The following is a 12,345-nucleotide window of genomic DNA, read 5'->3' as shown; positions in this document are numbered from 1 at the left end:
CTAAATCGGCTCAAGTGCATGCACTTTTAACATTGAACTGTTTTTGATTTATCTATACAACCAAAAAAATGTCTGGGAAGTTTCTCAATACCTGGAAAACATCTCCCCCCCCCGCCCTTTTTTTTTTTTTTTTTTTTGCCCTTGGATAATTAAAAAAAAAATCTGACTGAAACTTGAACAAAGTTCTAAAATGTTTTTCTTTGTGATTAAGAGCAAGTATGTCACCCTAAAGGGCAGTTTTTCCAGAAAGCACTTCTAAAAACTACACCTCAGAATGAAAATGCTCAGTACCATAATTATAACATAATTACTTCAATGCTTTAATGATACTTTTCCTGAGCCATTTTGTCCTAATTATGCTGATTCATCTGAGTCAGCCACTAATGAGAGTTCTCGTTTTCTCTATGACTGACAAGGCTAACGGCCCAGCAGGTGACAGACTTCGAATTCAAATGTTGGATCGATTTTACACTGGTTGAAATTAACACTTCATGCTCAGGTTGGGATGAGAAATCTCAGGTTAATGTTCTGCATAGACTCTAGGCATGAATACCTTTTTTTTATAATTGAGATTTTTTTGAATTATCAAACCACAGCTGCTGCGCACTCCACAGAGAAATAAAATCATCCTACACTTATGACATTTTCTTGTACAAAGAATTTCTTCCTGACAGCTAAATAGTAAACACCAGCATTGAAGACTTCTCTGTCAAAGAATGGAAGCTTGAAAAAGGAACTTGAAAATATTGTGGCTAGTGATGTCCATTAATTTAAGCACAAGGACACGGAATTTCTTAATAAGAGACCCAAGGTGGGTGAGATAGTGAGAGAGAGAGAGAGAGAAGCATTTGAGCTACACACAGCTCTTCCTCATGGGGTCCCAGAACCCAGACTCAAGACTGAGCCTGAATGTCTATGCTGCAATTTTATAACCCTTCAGCCTGAGCCCAAGTCAGCTGACATGGGCCAGTTGCAGGTTTTTTTACTGCAGTGTAGACATACCCTGTGTGTTCTCTCACTTTCCCACATGCACCTATCCAAATCAGTACTCCGCCCAAAAGTTCCGGTGGGTTCACACACACTGTTTGTCTTAGGTGGGGATTATGTTTGCTGGTAGGTTTGAACTCATCCTTCAATTAACATGTCAACCTCAGTGTGGTTTTAAAGCAACCCATAACAAAGTTTCACCCAGCTCATAATAACATATATAAAAATTAATATGGAATTAAGAATGATGGGTAGAGTGGCAGTTGAGGATGATCTGTTTAGGTGGGGGAAAACGGGCAATAAATAATATAATAGGCCGTGGTCATATTTTCAGGGGTTGGGGCAAGCAACTCTCAAGAAGGTTATAGTTTGATAGGGAATATATAAAATCTTGATTAAAAAATGTTTCTGTGATGCAAAATTGTCAAGTTGTGCATTTTCGCCTCAATTCAGGAAAGCACACAAGGCAAATGCTAACACATACCTTTAAGCGCCTGTTTGTGCTTAAGCACCCTTCCCTATGTAGAGATGGTTCCCTGAATCAGGATCATTGTTAGTCTATGTAACTATATGATGTTACTTCTGTTGCCCTTATCCTTCCTGCTTCTCTCAACTTTTCTCTTCCGGTTGTTTGTGGTATCTTGTCTTGTATTAGGTTCTCATCCTCCAGCTAGATCCATGTGGTTGGAATCAGTGAGGTTCCTGCTGGCGCAAAGATTTGCCCATGTGGAGCCAGTTGTAGGATCAGAGCCTTAGATGGTAAGCTCTTTAATACTGTGTTATCCTGTGTGTTTGTAAAATATCTGCAAAGGTGCTGGAACTAGGGGTGCTGCCTACACCCTCTGGCTTGAAGTGGTTTCCATCATATACAGGGTTTACAGTTTGGTTCAATGGCTCTCAGTACCCCCATCATAAAAATTGTTCCAGCACCCCTGAGTATCTAGCAGAATGGGGCTGCAGTCCTTAAAGGATCACAATATAAATAATAAATGCTAATAATAATCCAGTTGATTTTAAGTCACATGCAGCATTGATAATTGTGTTTGAATGTTTAAGGCTAACCTTAAAAGCCAGTACTTATTCTGCATGCTCCTGCCTGCCAATAATAAGTTGCTTACAGAAATTAGACCAGATCTTGCATCATGACCTTAGAAAAGAGGTCAGAAAAGTAATTCCCTTACCAGAGGTAAAACAGGTAGCAAACTTTCTTAATGATGCTCTGATACTTTCAAATGGTCAGTCAGCTAACAATGAAAGAGTCTCTGGGACCAGATGATCTCAATATATTTTTATACAAAATGTATTGATTTTGTTTGTGATCCCTTACTTAATATTTTAATTATGTGAGGAAACGTGGAATTCTTCCTGACTCTACAAGAATAGAAATCATAACAGTCTTCATTAAATTATATAAAGATTGTGATCATGTATTATGGAACAATTTCTCATTTAAATTCCCTATGCAAAATAAAATGGCATAAGGCTAGAAAAATGAATGTCTTTTTTAAAATTCAGATGGTGAATTTTAAAGATGTCTCTGGCTTTCCCTGTTCCTGGGAACAGCTGGGTGGCAGATTTGCCCCTACACTGGCTGGTAATGTCCCTTAGGTGACAGTATGTAATTTCTCCAGAAATCACTGTGCTCCTGTCACACCCTCTCATGCCCTCAACATTCCTTCTGCGACAGAGGCGACCAGGAGGGCTGGCTATGTCAGCCAGGGATTCCCCTGCTTTGGGGAGCCTGCAGCTTCCCTGTTAGAATACCTTTTGAGGTTCAAAAGGGTTGGTGAAAGGGTCAAAACCCAGCCTATAATTATTTTTAAAAAAATGTTGATCTATTAATGCACTGACTCTAACGTGGCTGCAAGATCTTTTATGTGATCGACACCTTTAAGGCTTCAGGCTCACTAGCCATTGCTGCCTTTGGTTGGGATGAGTAAATTTAGTGAATTCCTCCTTTGTCACTGCATTGGATGCAATTGACTCGAGTCAGTTGCTTGACAGGGTATGCAGTGGGAAGTTGCAGATACCATCTATTTCCTCTTGGGCTCTGCTTCCATTTTCATTGTCAAGACTTGATGCAACTGACGCAATTTGGCTGTGCTGGAGTACATTATCCAGCTTTAGAGTTGTTCACATATTTTTGGCTTCAAACATGTTCTTTTCTTCCAGGCCTTTATGCCTTGCATCAGTAGGTGCTTCAAGCTGTGCCATTTTATTCCACACCCCACACCCCGCTGTTATTTCATTTGTCTTTTAGTTTCTCTTACTTGATCTCTGATGAAATGGGGGACTGAAGTTGACTCAGTAGCTTTAAGAAATAGCACATGGTACATGTCACTGAATGATACCCCTGGCCAATGATCACCATTAGTGTTTTGTGGGCTTTGGAACAAAACATGACAGGCTGTGGCATGGTGTCTCTTCCAAGATGTCATCTGCATGCCATCAGTCCCAGATCCTGAGGCCTGGCTGCTTCCACTAACTCTGATAAGTCCAACATGCATACTTTCAAATACATTTTATAATAACTGAGTTCATGGTTCTCTGGTTTCCCTGGAACAGTTGAAAACACCATTAACACCTACACAGTGGAGTGCAGCTGTCATGGTGATTGCAATTCAGAGTTCAAGGGAAAGCTTTCCTGTACTATAGAAGATATTCTGATTGATGCATCTAGTTATAAAGATGAGAAAATCACTTAAAATTGTTTTATAGTTTATTGAAATAAAACGGAAATTTAGATGTGTGCCACAATCATTATTTTGACCAGTCTGGTGGTATGTTTTACCTCTTTCTCCCACCTTTTATTTCTTTTTGTCTTATAAAGCACATGCCTAATTTTAAATACACAAGTACAGTAGAACCTCAGGGCTATGAACAACTTGGAAATGGAGGTTGTTCATAAGTCAGAAATGTTTATAATTGAACAAAACATTATGGCTGTTCTTTCAAAATTTTACAACTGAACATTGATTGAATACAGCTTTGAAACTGTACTATGCAGAAGAAAAGTGAAACAAGCACAAACAGTTTCCTTACCTTGTCAAATCTTTTTTTAAACTTTCCTTTAATTTTTTTAGTACTGTACTGTATTACTTTTGTTGTTGTTGTCTCTGCTGCCTGATTGTGTACTTCCAGTTCCAAATGAGATGTGTGGTTGACTGGCCAGTTCATAACTTTGGAGTTCAGAACCCTGAGGTTTTACTGTAGTCCCATGTGCTTACATACCTTGGAGAATTATGGCCATGACTGGTGTGGAGAAAATAAATAAGAAAGTGTTATTTACTTCTCATAACACAGGAACTAGGGGTCACCAAATGAAATTAATAGGTAGCAGGTTTAAAACAAACAAAACGAAGTATTTCTTCACACAACACAGTCAACCTCTGGAACTCTTTGCCAGAGGATGTTGTGAAGGCCAAGACTATAACAGGGTTCCAAAAAGAACTAGATAAGTTCATGGAGGATAGGTCCATCAATGGCTATTAGGCAGGATGGGCAGGGATGGTGTTACTTCATTTCTCCCAAATCAAATATACTGATCCACTGTAACTTGCTGTAGGAAAAAGTAGGATAAGAAATGAAGAAGCAAGAAATGCTTCCCTGTGGTTTTTAGGACTGGAATTGCTATTTTCAACAGCCATTGCCTTTTTGTTTGTTTGTTTGTTTGTTTGGTAGCCTAGGACCATGGACGCACACCACCGAATTAATGTGCCCTAGTGTGGACGCATAAAATCGATTTTATAATATCGGTTTTATAAAACCGGTTTTAGTAATTTCGATTTTATGCTGTAGTGTAGATGTAGCCTCAGTGGCAGTATTTTTACATAAGAACATAAGAATGGCCATAATGGGTCAGAGAAAAGGTTCATCTAGCCCAGTGGGTCTCACAGTTTTGTACTGGTGACCCCTTTCACATAGGAAGTCTCTGAGTGCGACCCCCCCCCATAATTAAAAACACTTTAATATATTTAACACCATTATAAACGCTGGAGGTGAAGCAGGGCTTGGTGGTTAAGGCTGACAGCTTGTGACCCTCCCCATGTAATAACCTCGTGACTCTCTGAGGTGTCCCGACCCCCAGTTTGAGACCCTGATCTAGTCCAGTATCTTGTCTTCCAACAGTGGCCAGTGCCAGGTGCCCCAGAGGGAACGAACAGAGCAGCTAGTTCTTTTAGGCCCTAGTTTCACTATCCAGTCTGACAACTTTAACTTTACATGCCACTTTTAACATTTAATTTCTTTTCAGAGCTGTCTAACTTTGTCGCTGTGGTTTGTGAGGAGGTGGTAAACATTCCTAGTGATTGCAGTGACATTTGGTGATGATGGCCAAATATGACTAATCTCAGGCAATTTTTTATTTAAACTCCTCCAGCAAGATGTTGTAGCCTAACAAGATAAAACCCCTCAGAACTCATATTTGCCTTTCTTGTTGGAGCTAATGCCAAGATCTTCTGGAAAACTAAAAGGCATGACTGAGCTAAACTGGATTAGGAACTGAAATGGTGCTTTTGCATTTCTTCAGTGCCTATGCAGTGCTGTATCAAAGCTATTTTTTAGTATTTGTCTTTTTAATTATTTTTATCAGGGGAGATAGGAACACAAACTATTATGTTTTAATCTATGACTTACTGATTTACATGATTTATTCTGATTTATTTATTCTCTCTTTAATGGCTAGTTTTTACTTTGAAATCTTTCTTGTGTGTGAGAAACATGGAAAAAACGTCCTCCTCCACATTTCAGATACTCCACAATTGAAAATATTCTTTTAGGAATTTTTGTATCTTTAAAGAAAATGTGGTTTTGTTTTTCAATTATATTATGTTTATGGAATATCACAGCTGTCACTCAGTGGAAAGGTCTTTTGCTATAAATATAGAATTAATAATAGAGAGTTACAAAGCTATAAATATTCCGAGGGGCTCTGATGGCACCAGGAAATGTAAAGCACATAGCTCATTTTAAAAAGAAAGTCACCATGCTTAGATTGTGGGAGTGAGGCGCCTTTACATTTCTCTGACACTGTAAAAAGGCCTTCAAGCAGGTGTCACTCATATAAAGGGAACTTCATGTAAATGGGAATCAGGCCCACAATCTCTTTCGTGATTTCCTACATAGAGCTGAATATGATATTTTGAAGCTGCGCATATGTCAATCCATCTTTTTATATGCCATAAAAAACTACAACTGATCAAGTCATGTGTGTTTGTTAATGTGAGTTAAGAAAATGTACAAAAATAAATGTATTTCATGCCTGTGATTTAAAAACAATGAAAGAGAAGTATCATTTGGGGGTTTCTCCGAAATCCAGTTTACAACTTGGTCTTAACACTGCTGCATAGCGTGCTTAGGTAGACACATGGATGTTGCTTGAAAACATTAATTCAGAATTGAGAGGAGAAAGAAAGAAACCCTCCAATCTCAACACCTCCAAATGTTGAGTTTAAAATGCAAAGCTGCATCTCGATGTGAATTTTGCTAGTTGTTCCCAGGGCTCCAGGGCTGGACCTATGGGTGGGCGACTGCGGTCAGGGGGTATCATGGTAAAGAGGGTCTTAGCTCGCCTTGGTGATTTCAGCAGTGGCAGTGGTAGTTCCTTTGGCTCCCTGGGGTGACGTGGAGCTCCCTCTAACACAGTCAGGGAGTGATGGAGCAGGGGCTGCCATGCCCAGCCTGGCCTAGCTGCAGGGGGTTTGCTATGGAGCTGCTGTGTGGCTCCCTGCTGCTCCCTCTGCCATGCACTCAGGCTGGCAGCCAGGGGCTGCATGTGGCTGCACATCCCTGATCCCTCCCCAGGACATGCCGCTTCCTGGAGCCCACAGCAAACAGGAGCTAGGTAATCCAGAGCCCAAGCCGCAGGCAGTCCCCAGCCCTGCTCTGTCTCACTCACTTCTCACCTACTTCAGCCTCAATGGCAGTGGGGAAGCTGCCTGAGCAGAGAGCTGGGCAAACGCCTGCCTGCCCACTTCCAGGAGATCTTCCCCCTTTGGCCTCTCCCACAGAATCATCTGTCCCAAGGTTTGTTCCTGTGCTTGCTCACCTAGGGAGATAGGTGATTGGGGTGGGGGGAGGGGGGAGGAGCTACATGTCACTGCAGAGCAGGAATAGGGCTGGGGAGGAGGAATGAGAGGGCCTTGTTAGAGAGCCACAGCTCGCTGGTTCTGCCTCAGTCTGTGGGGGAGGATTCCCCCTTGTGGAATGGCACTGCAGAACACTAGGGGATGGGGGCTCTGAGCCCCTGGAAGGTGCAGCCAGGGAAAGGGCACCATTTCCCCTAAGACCAGCCCTGGTTGTCCCTATCTTTCTTAGCAAACACCCAGATCAGAAAAAGCGTGAACACTGAGTTGTTTAAAATCTGTATCCAGATTTGAATTTAGCATCCTAAGCCCATCTGTAGTTTGAGCACTTATTCTCAGTTCAATGGGAGTCCTTCCACTGACTTCAGAGGGCATCGGATTGGGCTCTACATGCATGAAATTGTTGTAAACATTTTAGAAGAATGACAAAGCTGGTTCCTGATCACGTGGTAGTGGTTCTCCCCAGAGAGAATGGATGCCCACAGCTGAAAACATGCTTTCACAAGTGTTGTGAGTGCCCAAAACAGCACAGTTCAGCAGTGCTGACTTCTGATGAAATCTCAGCATCAGAATCATACTGTTGCTCTTCATTTTAATGTCCAAAGTAATCAAATTATATGAACAAAATTCGAGAAATGAGATTGACATGGATTTAACAGATCTAGTTATTTTTGTAGTAAGATTTTATTTTTCCTTTTAAGAACAAAGTGTATTTGGCTGTCTCTTCATTTAAATATTTTTTTAAGTAAAAAAGAAAACTTGTTAAAAAGAGACTAAAAATGCATGAAGCAGATAAATTCTGAAAATATAAACTTGAAGTGTGAGCTGCATTATGGTGGCAAAAATGCTTTTTCATCTCTTCAACTATAGTTTATAATGGAAATTCTGCAAGTACTTTACAGTGCAGCGTGAATGTGTTACTGAAACCAAAGAGTGCAGGAAAGGGGAAATCACTGGACCAATTGTACAGTTCTCGTGCATTGGTCAGAAAGATTTGGAGATGGTCAAAGAGAAAACTCAGTAGAGTCTGAGGGAAAAGAAAAGGAAGAGGGAGGAAGAAAGGGTCAAGGAGATTTTGTTCTGTACTTGATTGGTTGTCATGGCAAAGAATGTGAAAAATGAAGGCTTTGTTATGGGGAAAATTTGAAAGCTGTGGTTTTGCTTTTTTAAAAAAATGATTTTATAGGTCACATTATGTAATGCACAAAAAACGTTGAAGGACCAGGAACAGAAGAATAGCATTAGGGGCTGTGGATCCTCTGCTTCCTCACAAAGCACATGGCACTGGACCGCACATTCTCAGCCATACATGGGTATCTTCACCCTCTGCAGAGAGTTGGTCACCAGCAGCAGTGACTCGTTGGCTCCCTGCAGGGGTCACAGGGAATGTGCAGAAGCAAAAGTGGTAACATCTTTGTGTCTCTGCAGGAGGCACAGGCTGCTCAGATGGAAGCAGTGGCTTCTTCAGACCGCTACAGAGAGCTAGATAGCAAGAACTCATAGAGGTCCTGAAAAAATCAAGAAGCCACATAATGACTTCTATGGCTGGTTAGCTGTCATAGCCACAATGAATGAATTCCAAATAACTTGTTAGGATTAATGAAAGAAATAAATAAAGATTGAAGAGAGGAGAAAACCAGAGTTGATCCGAAATATGTGTTATCTTTGTTTGTGCATCTCAGAGTCTGATTCAGCTCTTTGTTCCAGAAAAAGGCATAACCTGAAACACAAACTCTGGCTGCTCATGCTGGATGGGCAGCAGAACTTAGTACCATATGCTGTTTTTGCTGTTGGCAGAGATGAATGTGCCTATGTAGCTGTGGACTGCGTTACCATATTCAGCTTTCTGGTGATGACGGCTATGTTTTAATCCATTCCTATACTTTGTTAGGGATTCTTACAGTTTTTCTTTTTCTTTTGGTCTTCTAGTCATGAACTTGCCCTTACTGCTCAATCAAAAAATGGACTTTCCAGCCTTTGATCCTAGAGATAACATAAACCAGCATAATGATAGTGATTAGCATTGTATGGGAAGTAAACATTCTTCAGATGCATCTGCTGGATCCAGAGCACTTAGTCTAACATACATATTGATATTTATAATTGTGACAAGCAAATATGCATACAGCCTAGCAATATATTACTAATATATACAGAGTCGTTTTCAGAAAAGGTTGAGCATTTCGTGGATTGCAGTGTTCATTTTAGAGAAGTAAAAGGCATGTCACAATCTAGATTTTTGACATGCCATGGCCTTAAACCCAGAGCTTTTCACTTCACAGAGTGGCATGGCACAGCTTGCAAACTGCCGCAGTCCTCTCTTACCATCTGTATGAGCAATCTTCATTCTGTAGTGTTCTCTCCCAAGCATATTCTGGAACAGTGAAATCTAATAGGCCTGACTCAGTAAAGCTGGAACAGGAAGAATTAAATTATGTTTCTGTGCCAGAGAAGTTCCTTGCATCTTAAGGGAGAATTAGCTTGAGAGAACTCTGGTGGGGTTTTTACTGCTGCCTTTCCTTGAATTTTCCACTGGTGGGAATTTTAACTGGGAACTGCCGAGGAGTGGCACTCAGGGCAAAATTTAAAGGAGTGACACCAGAGAGGAATTTGTCCCTGAATTAGTACATTCTCGGTCACCCTGACTACTCTCCTTTTCTAGTTACTGTCATCCACTTCTTGGGCTGTGTTGGCTTCCAGTGGCTTCATGTGCAGCCCCTTTGCTCAGCTAGTCTCCTGGTCTTCTTTCTACCAGCAGAGCCTTCAGCCAGGATTTGTGCCAGAGTAAATGAGCACAAATGCTACATGATGTGAATCTGACTAGAAGACTAAGATTTTTAAGCTGTTTTAGTAACTTTGAGAGATTTATTGTGTCTCCGCCCCCCTACCCCCGGATTGATTTGCCTTGATCTCATCAATGCGATGAGATCATGAGGAGGAACCAAGAGGAAAACAAAGAGGGAGAGTGGTCAGTGGAGGGTTTCAAAAACAAAAAAGACATTTTTAAAAAATTGGATCCTGAAATGAATGTGGAACGAGGGGACTTGTGTGAGAATAGAGGTGATGCTTCCTTGTATGTATAAATGGAAAAATACTGCCCTGATACATGCACTTGGCTCTTTGCTCAAAGACCTCCCAGGTAGAATGTGGCAATAATATCTGCATTATGTAAAGTCTTCACTGATGCCTTTTCTTTTATCACCTAGCAAATGGTTAACACACTGTGATCACTTGATGGACATGGCTGAGAGAGATGCTAGAGCAAAACCTCATTTTTTAGCTTTTTGAATATATTTGTTGTGGCTATATAGGAAGTTCTGGTTAATGCTGAGCTATGTTGTTGTACCTCCATCTTTGCAGAATTTAATGTACGACACAAAATCATGAAACAATACTGATTAAAATAAGACAATGTATTTGTATTTTTAGATCTCAATGCAATTCAGTTTATTTTCTCAACCTGGTAGAAGGAACACATTTTCCTCCAACATTAACATATTTACATGCAATATAGATATGATTAGAGGGCTGCAACTGGTTAGTTTAGCAGTGCTAGTCCTCTGGAGGACTAGCAACAAAATATCAACAGATCAAGATTTTTCCCTCTGCCAACTGCACAGAAATAATAATGTTTACAATGTTATACTGTAATATTTACTCCTCACAAACTGGAATCCATGGCAAAACTTCCGTAATTTTAACAGGAGTAAGATGGATCATGGGGTTCTTTGTAAGTAAATTTGTAAACTGGGCGGGTAGCAAAGTGCCTTCATAGGAACAATTTCTGGCATTTGTTTTCCTAATAATGAGTTTTACAATTTTTGAGTGATTTATAAAGAGATGTTCAGAAAAGCTCTGAGCTTGTAAAGGGAGTTATTATTTTCCTAAGCTGAATTGAAAGGACAATGTCAAATTCTTGCTGAACTTAAAGGATCTTTGTTGCTTAGTGTTGGCAGCAATCAGTAGCTTTTGTTTCTCTAAGTTGTACTTAATGGTCTTTTAAGATATATATTTAATTGGAAGCACAGTACATGGCAGAGTGATTCTAAGTTAAGACATTTGATGGTGCATATCCTAGAATACAGTTAGAAGAAAAAGTACTTTGTTAATCAAATAAATGTGACACATCTGGATATTGTAAGGAAATCGATAAGCTCTGGTTCTAGAGTTCTTCCCCTCTCTATGAGGGAACATAATATTGCCAAGCACGAGAGCATGGTGTACTGTTATCATTAACATTGCACATGACTTTTAAATGCCCACGTGTAGCCCTCTCCTGGGCTGTCAGGAGGTTTGCACACACAGAGCCCTCTGCTGGGGTAGCAGGAGGGCCCACACATATCCCTGTGCTGGGATGATTGGATGGTGGAAACCCCCACACATAGTCTTCAGGTGAGGTGGGGCTGAAAATCCCCTGCACCTGGATAGAAGACAGCGTATCTCCCATTTGAAGACAGAGAGACCCCAACCTGCATGAAGAGGAGCATTTGTGGGGTCCTCCCTCCTCCAGCAGATAGCTCTTGTATGAGTGGCTCCTGACCTCACTAGCCTAAGCAGGAAGTTGGTTGGAGGGCTGAGGGGGGCATAGTGGGATGCTCCTATATCAGTAGATTACCTTAATCCAGCCTGTCCTTTAATAAACATCTGGATCAGATGAGGTTTGTTTTCTGGATCTGTTCATTTAGCATAAGACTAGCTTTATCTTTCAGTACATTAGGATGTTTTCTGGTAGATATTCAGCCAGCTGTAATCATCTTTAACTCCCCTTTTAAAACTATGCAGGATAAGTTAGATGTGTCTTCAAGCACTGCTGGCTGTAAGTGTATTTAGAGTGTGAATCCTTTTTATCACAGCTTTGCTTCAGAAGCTATGGATCACACCACAAGCCCTGAAGCTACTGATATAAGTTCCTGGGTGACCATATACCAATATAAATTGGTACTTCTAATAATTAATTTCTAAATCCCTCTGGCATCAGATGTAGCTAGTTTATGTTCCTGGTGTGGGTTAAATTAATAATAAAGTCCATTCACTGATCTTAAAGTTCTCCCAACCTTGTAACACCTACATAAGGTAGGTATTATTGCCCCTTAGGAAACTGAAGCGCAGAATAAAGCAACTTCCCTCATGTCACAAAATAAATCTGTGACAGCTTGGAACAGAACCCAATTCATTTGACTTCCACAGCATGCCTTTCTAAAAGACCGTCCTTCATCCCTAGGCTTGCTTCCTTACCGCCCAGTAGTTGAAATAGTATATTCAGCAAGGTACTCTA

The 12,345-nt window shown here is 40.6% G+C and overlaps 1 protein-coding gene across 10 annotated transcripts in view; it reads left to right on the top strand.

Moving 5' to 3' along the window:
- The window catches only part of THRB (thyroid hormone receptor beta), a 285,137-nt gene that overhangs the window by 74,203 nt on the left and 198,589 nt on the right, over positions 1–12,345 (top strand). For 2 of the 10 annotated variants that reach the window (XM_050938475.1, XM_050938477.1), the window contains exon 2: positions 1,643–1,746. The exons of the other annotated variants lie outside the window; for them this stretch is intronic. The gene's annotated coding sequence lies outside the window, so the exon portion shown is untranslated. The remainder of the gene's footprint in view (positions 1–1,642; positions 1,747–12,345) is intronic. 10 annotated transcript variants of the gene reach the window in all.

This window comes from Gopherus flavomarginatus, chromosome 2 (genome assembly GCF_025201925.1).
Source record: "Gopherus flavomarginatus isolate rGopFla2 chromosome 2, rGopFla2.mat.asm, whole genome shotgun sequence".
Lineage (NCBI taxonomy): Eukaryota > Metazoa > Chordata > Testudines > Testudinidae > Gopherus > Gopherus flavomarginatus.
The sequence above is the reverse complement of the archived record's forward strand: the minus strand, read 5'-3'. Positions and strand labels throughout refer to the sequence as shown.